We start from the raw sequence: 13,870 nt of genomic DNA, 5'->3' as shown, positions 1-13,870 counted from the left end.
GTGGGGGGTGTCCTGTGTGTTGGTTGGTGGCAGGGTGAGAAAAGAGAGAGACAGCAGGGCTTGGAGTCTGCAGTGGGGCTACAACTATCCTGACATCCTACTCTGTCAGGGGCAGACCTACTGCAGTGCTTGTGTGTGACAGAAAGGAAAAGCCTTTCTTCAGGTACTAATGGGGTCATCGTGGACTCTGTGCAACCTGGGGAACCACCCATGGTTGCTGGAGAAGACAGTAAGCTTGGAGGGAAAATCCTGGCCTGCAAAGATGTGAGAAAGCAGCCAAAAGCTTGTTTTTGATGACATTTCCTCTGCCTCAGCCAGCTCTTCTAAGTCTGCTCTAATTTAAAAAGTGACTTGCTTCTTACAAATTATTACCTTTTCTATGAAGACTTAGAGGATTTTAGAGTTTCCAGTTCATTGTCATCTCATAGTACACTTGATTTTAGAGGAAATTTATAGGTGGCTTTACCACAAGGCTGCAGTTAACCCTGCCCTCAGGCACACCTGTACTTAGATTAATTCCCTTAGAAACTAATAAAAATATGCCTGAAAAAGATCACAAAATCTGAGCCATAGGTCTTCTATTATGCTTGTTGTTGAATAAGGAGAGACAAGTAATTTTATGATAGCTTCATAGTCCAAAGGATCACTTGTCACCTCTATAGGCATTAACCATGTATATTTTTATTATACCTAAGACACAGTTATATGATTTATGAAACACAAAGGTGGTTCCTTTTTCCAACACTTTTCCTAGGTTTTTTTTTTAAAATCATGTAATATTAACTTGTCGGTTAGACATCGTTCTTTCCAACAATCAAAGTTTAATTCTAGGATAGAGGATTAGTGAGGAGTATACTAAAATAGACCCAAGAGTACAACTGGACTTACCAAGTACTCTTATTGCCAGGGTATAGATACCAAGTGCAAATGACTTTAAGTGTGGTTTAATGCATCTGAAAACAAAAAAATGGTGTTAAATAGAAATAAAGAATTGACTGTGGATAATTTAAACACAAACAAAAAGTAAGAGGAAGGAAAAAAATGTGACTTTTTTCTCCCTACTAACACTGACTTTAACAGAATTACAGAAATATGTAAATAATGTGATAAAATCAGAACAGTATCTAGGAATTCTGAACATTTATATTCAATATCATATTTTAAGAAGGTGTTGAATTTTCAGATAATACCAGCACTTAGGAGTTACTAATGCAGGACAAGAAAATTGGTTGTGAAATCATTCATCATTGGATATTCTTATTTAGTTAAACATTCTCTGAAATTGTGGATTATGACCCAGGCTAGTACAAGGTATTTAGGCACTCAATTCTCATTGCAGTATATATCTAGGATCAGGATCACAGCTCCTGTAAAGGTAAATCCTTCAAGCTATTCTCTGATAGAACAGACCACTTGCATTTGGATTTTCCTGAGCTTGCAGCAGGAGCCCAGCACAGACATCAGTCCTTACGGCTTCAGATCAGCCCTGCTCCAGCCTTGGGTCATCGTCCTGCCTCTTCTAGGAGGGTGGAGGTGGTGGGCAGGAGAACAGTTGCCTTTCACATCCATGCTAGCAGCAGTGTGCATATGGAACCACTCAGATTAGTAGGACTCATCTGCTGCTAACCTCATCAGCAGCCCAAGTGTGCTGTTTCACCCAATATGTATCAGACTGCCTATTACAATACCTAATCCAGAAAAAACCCGAGTACATGCTTTACTTTTAGCATGTGAGAAGTCCCAGTCACATGATTAAGCTGGGACATGGTTGATACTCGGGGTGAGTAACACATTATTATCATTATGGTAATTAATAAAACTCCCTATTGTCACAGTCATTCTATTCAAATTAACAAGAAAAAAAAATGGGCTGAAATTCAGTTCTCTCTATGGATAAGCATAGCACTTTGGAGGTCCAGTCTATGTGTTCTGAACTAGGATGGACTCAGTTTCTGCAGAAATTAATTTAATTAGGAATACCTTTAAAAAATAACAAAGATATTGCAAAACTAGCTTATTTTGTTCCCCACCAGTGATGTTTTATTATTTCCCAGTGTACAGAGCAGCATCAAGAACCCGTACTGTAAATGATATTCGGATCATCTTCCCTTAATTTACTGAAAATGGAAAAGGATGTGAAGGATATATATGGAAAGCAACACCAAAGTACCATGGTCAAAATATCGTTGTGTCCATCTCATTTTGTAATCTGAGCAGTTTATTCTCTAATACCCTGATCATGGATTATTATCATACAGTCTGTTATACTGTGGCTTATACAGGCACTGACATCTAGGCAGGCATGAACGTAGTATCATTTTGATTCGGAAGAACTGTGTTTTGCCCTCCTATCAGATACATGCTACACAAGCAAGCCTCAGCCTAGAAATCTTTTTAATCAAATGCAAGGGCATAGAAAGCAAAAAATGGAAAATAAAATGACTGGATATTTATTATGTGTTCCATAGGATTTATATCTTGCAAAAAAAATCTTCTCTTTCTCATGGAAAAAAAAATATTGTTTAAGCATTTGTATTGTCTTTGCATGGGAACACAAGTTTTTTGATATTCTGAGTGAGAGCCAAACCTCTCAGGGAGATCTGAGACTTCCTTTTCACTGCCTAATCACCTGCTATTAATAGCTTCTGCTTGAACAACAACTACCTGAATTGCAGGAGTTTTTCTCCAAAACTTCAGGGCTTTCCCAAGTTCCTTGGCAATTGTAATTAGTCTAATACCACTAAAAAGACATTTCAGCAAATGACTCAGTCACTAGCTGTAAGCATACTTCAGTGATTTCAGTCGTGTAAACACTTGAAGTAAGCGTCACTAAATCTCATAGGCTTTTAGGGATTTAGCTGTATTTGTGCTCCATGGCAGGTGCAATGATAACTGCTCATCTGAAAACATCAGCTTGTTTAAGTTCTGGAATCTTATCAGAGCTGACTGAATGCTGAATAATTTTAAAAACATATAATTGGAAAAAATACTTGATGAAGTCTGCAATTTGACCTTGGGACTATTTGTTTTCAAAAAGCATTTATTTTCTTTCTGGAAACAGAAGCACACATTCGGTTCAGACAGATTTTCAGGGACAGTCATTCAGTGATGGATTTCAGAAAAGCAAGCATGAGCTTAAAGTAGAATTGTGCCCACAGGTCATTTGTAGAGAATAAAAAAAAAAAAAAAAAAAAGGATTGAACTTACTGAAACATGTTTTATTTAGCTGCACGTCAGATTTGGGTGCCTTCAGTCCAGCAGAAAAACACATAACTTCTCAGTTTCAATTAAATGGCTCTCAAAGTAAAATGATTTTCAACAGAAGTAAAAGGTCTGGAGCAGAACCAATAAAGCTGTTTGGCCGATTTCATGTAACAAAGTGTTTTAATATCATTATTGAAAACCTCTCTAAGCTTTTCTAAATAAATCCATTAAGCATTAAGTCCCCTGAGAGCAAGTTCTTAGGGTTGAGAAGTGCAGGCAACTCTGTATGATTTAAACTCGTAGGTGATCAGCTATGAACATCTCCTCCCAGACACTTCTGCAGTGGAGACAAGATTGAAAGCAGAAGGTTGAGCATGGCAATGATGGTTTTGAGGCCCTGTGTGGTACCATATCTGTACATTTTCTACCGTATGTTTTATGGATAGAAAGGGGACATCATGTGGAAAGAAAGGGGAAGGAAACTGCATCCCTGCATAGCCCTATGCCCATATTTATACAACAAAAAATCCCACTGTGTCAGAAACAGCCACAGAGGGCAATTTGGTGAAAATCCTGAAGGCTTTGCCACAAGCTCTCAACTCATGAATCATCCTTCTCTTGGTGCATGGACAGTTTCAGTGGTGCATAAACTTCAGTAAAAATTGTCCAAAATGTATTATAATATGATTGTATAGCATGATTGTTCTTCTTGGAGTGACTCCTTGGAGAGAGAGAGATATGCCATGTGTTTTTGCAGTACTCGGTGGTAACACAACAAGGTGGGTGGCAAAAGCTAGGCAGCTTATGTAGTTTAAGGCACATTCCTCACTGGCAGTGTTTGTGGAGGGAAGTGGAGAAGGATCCTCATGTCAACCATTTCTTGAAATCTCTTTGTGAATATTAATTCTGGTTCAAGGTCTTTGCTGGAACCATAGCTGAAGTTACATTTTTGTTTAGGTTTTTCCATATAGGTTATGTAGCCAGTTCTAGCACTGGCTTTTTCCATGTGTTATAAAGACACTGACAATGAGACAGGGCCTGTTCCAGAAAATTTAATTCAAAACCAAAGAGAATTTGGGGGTAAGAAAACACAACAATAATAAAGATTAGTTAAACTGTATTTACCGTTGTTTTGTTTGAGAAGCAGAATGTGCCCATCTGGAAATAATTTGGAAAGAGGAACTGAGAAAGAAAGCTTTCCAAAACAGAGCAGAGCAGCACTTAGAATCCAAAAATTGCAAGAAGCTGACAAAGATCCAGATTAATTGTTGGATGTATTGTATTCCTTTTGGACTTTCTAAAATTAGCTTAAAAGCTTATATTTGGTGATGGACAAATAGTTCCAGCAGTTAAATATGTATTGAAATGATCCCTTAGGACAAGCATAATAAACACATGATTACTACAACAGAAAAAAGCAAACATTCTCATGCTAAATCTATCTTTGTTTTGAAGAGAGAAATTTTGGACAGAACAATTATATGGAATAACAAAATGGGCTAGAGAAGAAGAGTTGAATGTATAGAGAGGGTTTGGGTTAGATCACCTCTGTGTAGCTCTGCATGGATATCCACAGCAAGTGAGGAAAACCATCTACCAATAAGCATACGCGTGCACACATCGGCATGTGCAGAGCTAATTTTCATTTGCATGGAGGCCAATTAACACCATTTTGGTAATATAAAAGACGTTAAGGGAAGTGGAGTTTGGTATAAATGGTAACAGTGCCACCTATATTATATTTAAAACCAGAAGGGTATTGCTGGTGAGATAATCATATGCACACTGTTGTTTCAGTGATAGAAAACTCATTGTTAAATTATGAGGATGACTTTCTATAGTAAAAAAAAAATAATTTTAAAAGCCACCTTGCATAGATGAAAACATTTCACATTACTACAGGGGGAGGGAGACCGAGTTACACATGTCAAAACACCCTGAAAACATTTGGTAATGCTAGCAGAAATTATTTCTTACCTTAGAAGCAGTATGTATCCGGGTGTGCCACCTACTGACAAAGTATATGAAGTGATAACTGATATTACTAGAAAATACAGAAACATTTTTGGACACTCTTTTCCTTTTTGACATGGTCCCACCACAGCTGAGGAGCTTTGTGAAGGAGATTCCAAGGTTCCTACACAGCTGCAGTTAAAAAATACCTGGAAGACAGCAGGTAAAAGTGTATGATAACCTAAACAGCAGGAAGAGGATGTTAAGGAACTGCACATCATGCTTTACTGGGTAGCCAAAAGTTTACATCCAAACTGGAAATGTTTTTCAAAAGGAAAAGACTTGTTCATTGAAGAACTTTATGAAGAAAGTATCCACTGTTATTACATTACGATGAATGTATTTAGTGGGTTTTTTTAAAACAGTTTTAGTAACCAACAGCTAAAAAAACTGCATCCTACATTCTCTGCTTGAGATTTCTGCCAGAAACAGCAGTTGAGAAAATTTTAAATGTGGGTGACAGATTGCTAAAAAAACCTGAGGAGTTTAGGGCTGGAGAGGACATGCCTTACTCAATTTTAATCCACTTACTCTGACAGAACTGGTTGTATTAGGAAAACTACTACATCACATATGGAAATGAAATACTGTCTTACAGTGCTTTTCCCACTGCCATTAGATGCCTGGCAGCCAGCAAGACAAGCAGAAATGTAGGTAACTCCATTTTCCCCGCAGATGGGGTCCCAGTCATTCTTGGAACATGCACAGCCTGAGTTGCACTCTGAAAACAGGTCTTGCTCGTAATCAGTCATTCGTTTAGTTCTGGGGAAAAAGAGAAGTTGCAATTATGTTTTCTAAGAGATGTGAAGGAAATCAGTATCAAATCATGGGTTATGGTCTCTGCCAGGCACACCTGGCCAGACCTTCTGTCTGCAGTCCATTAAGGTGTTGTCTCTTCACATCCATGCAGCAGTGTAAATTTTTATTTTTCTGTTATCAAAAGGTTTTCACAATATCACACCACCTATTGTGAGATAGTAGCTACTTTATTAAGGGGGACAGCTAACAATTTCTATTAATGCATTTTCTCACATTTTCCAAGATTTTAGTTATCTAAAGCTTGATGCAGTTTTAACAAATCTGGACAAAGAAGTTTGATTACTCCAGTGGCAAAGAGGGGAGTGAGTTACTCATGGGAAATGGCCACTGTAGTGATCAGAATGAGATTCATCCAAACTGAGGGTCTGATACCTTGCATGACATCTATCTGCCAACTTCAGACAGTTGCTGCTGAAGTCACCTGGAGCTGCTGTGGAGTTGGTGCTGGAAGCTCCTCCAGAAAAGTAAGATTTACACAGTAATAGCATGGGCAAAAGTGATAAAAAAGTGCTAGTGTCAGGTGTACCTCACGGTTAACATCATGGCTAACTCACAGTTAATCCATGAATGCTTGGATTTTGGGTTCAGAGGCTATTAAATGCCAGCACACAGAGGCAAGGAACAATTAATTGAAACTAAACCCCCTACTGAGCTCCTCACATTTCCAGAAATCTCTAGGCTCAAAGGATGGGTCCCATGGAAATGGTAATTAAAAAGTAATCAGAAAAATAATCTGCACTTGTGGCATAAACGCCTCTGGGCTGAAGGCAACAATCACAAAAGGGTTCTGACACAATGCCCACTGGAATAGATGGAGAGGTTTCCACCACTTTGAATCAAATTTCTGGGAAGCACATTTAGGTCAGTCATTTGCTTTTCAACAATATATACTTTGTGGAATAAAATGAGGGAGGAGTTTGGTTTGCAATAGTACTTTATGCTGAAGCGTGATCTTCCCAGCATACCCGTGGTACGACACAGTCAGTCCAGCCACATCCGAGTTCTCACAGCCCATCGCAAATAATGAGAGGAGCAAAAGGTAACCAAAGAAAGATGATCCCAGGGAGAGTTTTGCACCCCCTAAAACATTGATTCTGAATTTTTTCATGATCAGTCCCCCAGAAAATATGCCAAAAGCCACAGCAGGAATGTTGATAAGACCTGAAATCAAACAGAAAAATCTGTATTAACAAAAACCCCAGGTCAATGGACTATCCTCAGCCACAAAACCAGCAGCAGAGATAAGATGAAGTAACAAAATATGTAAGATCTTCAGTTGGGACATTGTATTTGTCCAGACTTGGACTGTTCCTACAAAGGTGCTGGGACTGCTTTGAAAAACTTGCTCCAGGAAAATGTTTCTTTGCTAATTCTTTGACAGAGAGATTATGTATAAGATTTAGATAATGATCTTCCAATTTCTTAAGCTAGGTGGTGTAAGGAATTGGAAGAAGTAATGCCTCAAATATTCATTGACACAGAAAACCTCAAGGACAGGCTGTGGCCTTTGGATTAGTCTGAGGAACGTCACCCAAGGAAGCAGGAGTGTATCAAAGGATGCACCCCCCACCCTCTTGCAGTTGCATTGTCAAACTCCTTAGATAAGTCTCAAAGGGGCAGACATGGACTGAGCAGAAACCAAATGTTTATCAGTGGCTCCATCGTGTAGCCATTTGTGGCTCTATTGTATAGGCCAGACACCATGCATGCATTGCTAATGAACTGATGAGAGGTGAGCGTTTCTGCCCCAGAAGACAAATCCAGAAAAAACCAGGGACCAGAGGAAAAAAAAAACTAAAGGTGGGCAGATATGCTAATCAGCTGATAAGATGAATTTAAAAGGAGATGGAGAACTTTGCTCTGTGTGCACCCACCACTGAAGAACTGAAGACTGAGGACCAACAGGATGCCACTGGATCCATGGTGGTGACTATTGCAACTCTATTCTGGATGCTTGCTTGATTTCTGTCTTTTCCTTCCATTCTGTCCTATCACTACCCCTCTTCACTTTTAATAATAACAACTGGTTTGGGTGTACGGCATTTGACCTCGTTTGTGTCTTAATCTCCCTCTTGGGATAACAGTGAAACCTCCCACGACGCTGGATCGGGATAGGTGGTTTTCTCCACTGTTAGTTTGTCAGTGAAGGGATCATTGTACTGTTAGTTGCAACACTTTTAGTGTCATTTCTCACAAGAGCTGCTCTGGGCATAGAAAAGTTACCTGGTATTGTGCTGCTCAGGGCAGCAAAGACCAATTCCGCCCCGCTGCACATTTTGGGGCTTTGCTATAGACCTCCCCTGCATCCTTCACCCATATAGCAACACTAGGAGCAACAGGGGCCATTCTCTGGGACTGCCCCACTCCGGCTCTCCAGGGCAGCTCCTCTCCTTCCCTTTTCCACTGACAGGAGGAGCCTGAACTGCTCATTCCTAGAGGACAAATTTGGTTTTACCTACAGTGTTATGAAATCTGGAGCAAGACCTGATTTTTCTGTTTTGATTCAGCCATGAAACTTCCCCTAGAGAAGTCTCCAAGAGGGAGAAAGCCAGTCATATGTCATCACCTTCATGCCCAGGAGAGTTAGGGAATTTCTCTGGTTTTGGTTGTTGAAATGCTCCCTTAGGTGAGTGTTGCCACAGCAGAAAGATAGGTATACCTCATGGGCTCTCTTTCATCAGGCTTCAGGCAATCAAGTGGAAGAGTATTGAAGGAAATGTGTAAAATTGGATGACCATTAATCCTTACCTGGACAGCTTTGCTCAAAGCAGTATCCCTATTGATAGATGTGGACAAGACAAAAAAATGTCCTGTTCAGTACATGAAAAACCAGATGTAAATAGAGACCACCCTAAATGACACTGCACAGTCAAGCAAGATACCCTTTGCTGGATTTCATTGTTACTGAAAATGATTTGCCCAGCTTTACCAGCCAGTTCCAGCACATTAAATTCCCCCCTTGCACAGGGCTGTGTATGTGGTTTGCAGCTTTTAATTCATGCTGACATCTAGCCATGCTGAGCCAAGCGAGTGTACAAAACACATGCAAGTACCAAAGTGATACAAGGAAATGATCACCTACTTTGCAACTTATTTACTTATAGCAATTTATAATGATTTCTGAATATTGCTTAATAATCCTGCTTGCCCTGACTGTTCTGTGGAAGCTTACCAAGGGCTACTGTGTTGATCAAAACAAAGCAGTTTTCTGTGGAAACTTACCAAGAATTACTATGTTTAGCAAAAATAAGAGACATGTCCTTGGAAAGCAGATGTGCTCTAGCAAGTTTATGGATAGAGAGCCATATATGGGTGGTAGAAATTAATAGACTGGTGCTTTTAGATAAGATAAAGGTGGTAAACCAGTGGGAACCACTCTTATTATTCAAGAAATTGGCTAAGAGAATCTGCGCATGCTCTGAGGAAAAGTACAAAGTGAGAAAGACTATGAGGCTTCCTCCAACAGACCTCCAGAGACGCCCCCCAGGAGTCAATGCGCAGGTGCAAAGATAACATAAACTGCTGACACGAGCCTCTAGAACTAACCCAGCCTTACCTATGCATATGTATATTTGTATTATGTAATCCGGTGAATATGTATATCCACACTCTATAAGCTTTTGGTAAAATGTGCTGTGGGTGTGAGAGCTTTGTGGAGAAATCCCCTTGCACCCCGGCGCAGGAGTAAACATACCTGCTTTATAACTCTATTCTAGTTGTAGAGTCTGTTTTCTGCAAGTCAAAAGCATATATGCATTCATAGAGCAGATGAAGTTTCAGAAGTTTGTTGATGGGACTGGAGGTAGTATAACATGATTTCAAATGACTTGGTGTAAAACACTGGTTTATGACATTAGAGTCTAATCTGCCTGCTAGGAAGTCCACTGGTATGCCTTAAATTTCTGGCTTGAGTCAGTGTTTGATCCACCTGGATCCACCATGGATGCACGCATGGTAAAAAATCAGTGCTTAGAAGAGACTCTAGTAGGTATGTTCTATGTTAGAAAAAGCCTTATTTTATCTATCAAACCCAGGAGTCAGTATCTTGGCTGACTACATGAACCCAGTTCAGTTACTGACAAGGTTCAGGAAGCTTCACTGGGGTGACACTTTTAACTCTGCACATACATGAAAAATTGTACTTCAGGGGATTTAGAAGCAGTATCCAAAATGTAGCATATATAAATTAAGAGTCATTATATAACAGGTTTTCCTGTTCCTTTTTTTTTTTTTTGTTTTGTAAGAGGGGACTGGGATTGGAACTGCAAGCTGTGTGATGCACCAGAGAGTACCTGCACTCTGCCCATTCCTGTGCACCCCTTTTGTTCATGCCTTTGTCTCATTGCCTTACAGATAACCCCATTGGTCTACACTGACACCATGGGTGGTGGTGAAGGGGAGCAAAGTGTATATATTTAAGGAAAATCATACAAACACAGCAGGAACCATTTTACTTCCTTGCAGATTCCTTGGGCTGTGACTACTGAAAAATACCCTCTTATGACTTCCAGCTGATTTTTTAAAATAGTGTTTCAAATTGCTCTGACATTTCTGAGATCTATCAGAAAGATTGTGATAGAAATTTTTTTTTTTTTTTTAGAAAAAGAAGAAATAGGAAAAGAGCTAAGGAAAGGGAAATAGACACTGTTAGTTCTAATCAGTCCTCAGCTTCCTTAGCAAGGATGGATTGGGAGAAAAAAGAAAAGCAGGAAGGAAAAACACCTTACTGCAGGGATGGCCACTCAGCCAGGATCTTTCCCTAGCCAAGCCATCACACGTTCTTCATTGAATATAGTCCCTATGCTTCGTGAAATCAGATGGATCCTAATCCTCACTCAGTTTGCACATACCTGAAAGCTTAGCTCCAGAAAATCTTTAAATACAATGAGAAGTACTGTACTGAATGTAGGGATTTTTTTCTGGACTTTTTCTGGCCATCAACTATGCTTGAAGATTTCTCTTTGTTTTGAGGAGTTTTGTGCCAGGAAATTCCAGCTTCTATCTTTAAGGAATTAACATAGCACAATGGATCAATACAGCTTTTCTGCATATATATACCTCCGTTGCTGTGCAACTAATGCTGCTCTGAAACAAGGCAGTTCCATCTGCATTGGATTGATGTAAACCTCTTTGCTGTCTAATGCTATTGAATCCTTGGATCTCAGGAACTGAACCCAAGCCTGCATGAAGGTTCAGCAACTGAGCAATGAAGTTCACCATCCTGAAGACATCTCCAAAAATAGTCACATTGGTACCCAAAGGCAGAAGCAGCGTCTCTCTCTATTGTGCTGTATGGAAGGGCTTGGGAGACTAACTTCACAGAGAAAGGCTCTTAGGTAAAGTTAGGGCAGAAATGCTTACTTTTCCTTCACCAGCACTGCTTTGAGATAATGTGAGGTTTTTAATGCATGTATTGTGTGATCACTGATATGAATTTGACTTTCTGTTATTTAGCACCAGCCTCTTCAGAAAATAAGAAATGACTGGCAATATCACAGCTACTTTTATGGTCAGTACTTTAGCACTCACTGAGCTGATCTTCATTTTGTTGAAATAAATGGGAAGCCATCAAGGGAAAAGATCTGTTTGATGACAAATGTATGTATTTTAAAATTAATTATCTTTTCAATTATTCTCTTGTGCTGTACATAGATTATTTTTCAAATTTCCAGTAAAATGGGAAATAAGGTATCAAATCATGTAATCTCTCACAGTAACTCTTGCATAGATAAACTCAGAGATAACTAGAGCTAAAGCAGAAATGAAATAACTTACCTTTCATGACCTACTACATAAAGCCAAAGAAGGAATGAGAAGAAATGAATGTATCCTAAAAAAACCAATTTTCCCTATATGTATGTATATGTCACTCCTAAAATGTCCATTTCTAAGATATCAAGAAGCAGATATAGCATTACCTATAACAAAATTAGTTTTTGAAGATGTTTGCCCATACTGTTGTTCAATATACTTTGGCTTATATGTCACCATGCCAATTAAAGAATTGAACTGAATGATACTTGCACACAAATACAGAATGTAAACTGGATTCCCAAAGAGGTTCTTCAGTGATGGCAAGAAGTCTGCAAGACAAAATGGCAGAAATGACAACCAGGTCAGGGAGAGAATAACTGCTGTGAATAATGCTTTGCAATGTGTTTGCACTTTCCAGAGAAAGACAGCAGAATATTTCAGGAGGAATCCATGAAGTTCCATGAAGTTCCTAAGAGCTCCCCCATTTCTGGATGGGGCTACGGCGGAGCAAAATACTAAGCATCAATTTCTCAGCAGAGATATCTTGTTTTATATACCTTCTTTTGATCATAAACCAGGACTGATTTGGTTTCTCTGTGGTCTCAACAGCCACAGCACCTTTTAGCTTAATTTGGGGGCAGAGAGTGCTCAGCACAGCTGGCAGTAAGCACAGACATATGAAGTTACAGATTCAAGTGCTGAGGGAACATGCTTCTGGCAAAGTAGGGCCAAGGAAATACAATTGTGCAAACCAGCTTGTGTTTAAATCCAGATAGCCTCCTAAAATACTGTATCTAGTCTGTGCCCATCCTTAATCTGATCAGATATTGTGTATGTTTTTCTAATGAATGACCTTAAAGAAAAAGGTTTAGCAAAACCAGATATTTTGACCCCCACTTCTGCAACAGTCACTATTTGTGAATGAAAAATTTTTTCAGTTTCATGACATTTGTTGGGCCACTAGTGTAACTTTACAAATCTCAGCTGGAGAAGTTCTGTATGAAAGAGCAGGTCCAGGGAACAATGAAAAAACCATATTTGTGTATACTAGTTAAGTGGAGAGTGACACCTGAGGGAAAATAGTAATTTTGAGGCTATTAAAATACGGCCTCAGAAAGTATAAAACATAAAAGCTAGTGAGAGAAAGACTCAACGGTCAGGAAAGAAACTCCAGTGACTTGCCTTTTGCCATCTCAGTGATCTTCACTTGTTGCTGATAAGATTTGTGTTGGTCCTTGTAATCCTCAGTGATGAACTTTGACTGCTCGGAAGAGGTACTGGAGTCCTTTCTGCTCTCTGGTTTTGGGAGATGCTTTGGCAGGAACCAGAAGGGGATGCCAGCCAGAATGCTAATCACACCTGCTATTAAGTAACCCAGCCACCAGGCTCCCACCCACTGCGCATCCTTGTGAGTTATTGTTACACTGTCTGGAGAAAATCAAAAAAAGGAGAAACAAATAAACACTTTTCAAGAATGTTTGCTGATAACAAGGAAGGTGATGTTGCAGGGACTTCCTCCAGAGGAGTCAACCCCCACCTCACCAGGTTTAGCTGTGCTGTGTGTCTCTATCAGTTACAGGACTAATTGTGGGGAGGCAATAAGGACTTGCTGATTCCTGTGACACAGCAGCAGGGGCCCCAGCCATGTTGCTTACATGTCCCCAGAGAGGCTGCAAGGCCCAAGACATGGGGTAGTCCAGGTGGCCATGCACTTGCTCCCAGTCAGGCTGTTCTGCACAAAAGTGCCAGGGAAAAACAAGGAGGAAGGTATTTTCTCAGGATTAAGGCAATCAGGAGACCTGGTACCCATTGCAAGACTGCTTTTCTAGGCAATGACAGCGTACAACAAAATGCACTCACACAGGACTTGGCAGGATTCTGAGCCTCAGTCCTGCCTCCTCCTGGTGCCTGCTGTCACCCCAGAGCCTCCTCACCAGGGCATCTCCTGGGGACCACCAGCCACAGATCTGCTGGGGCTGAGGAAGAGTCAGGCTTCCTACTTCCTCTATACCCATCCTTCTTGCTACCCTTTTATGCATGGGGCATTGCACTGCTGTCATCCTTTTTATTTCATAAAGTG

The sequence above is a fragment of the Strix aluco genome, chromosome 5 (assembly GCF_031877795.1).
Source record: "Strix aluco isolate bStrAlu1 chromosome 5, bStrAlu1.hap1, whole genome shotgun sequence".
Classification (NCBI taxonomy): domain Eukaryota; kingdom Metazoa; phylum Chordata; class Aves; order Strigiformes; family Strigidae; genus Strix; species Strix aluco.
This window is presented reverse-complemented; position numbering follows the sequence as displayed.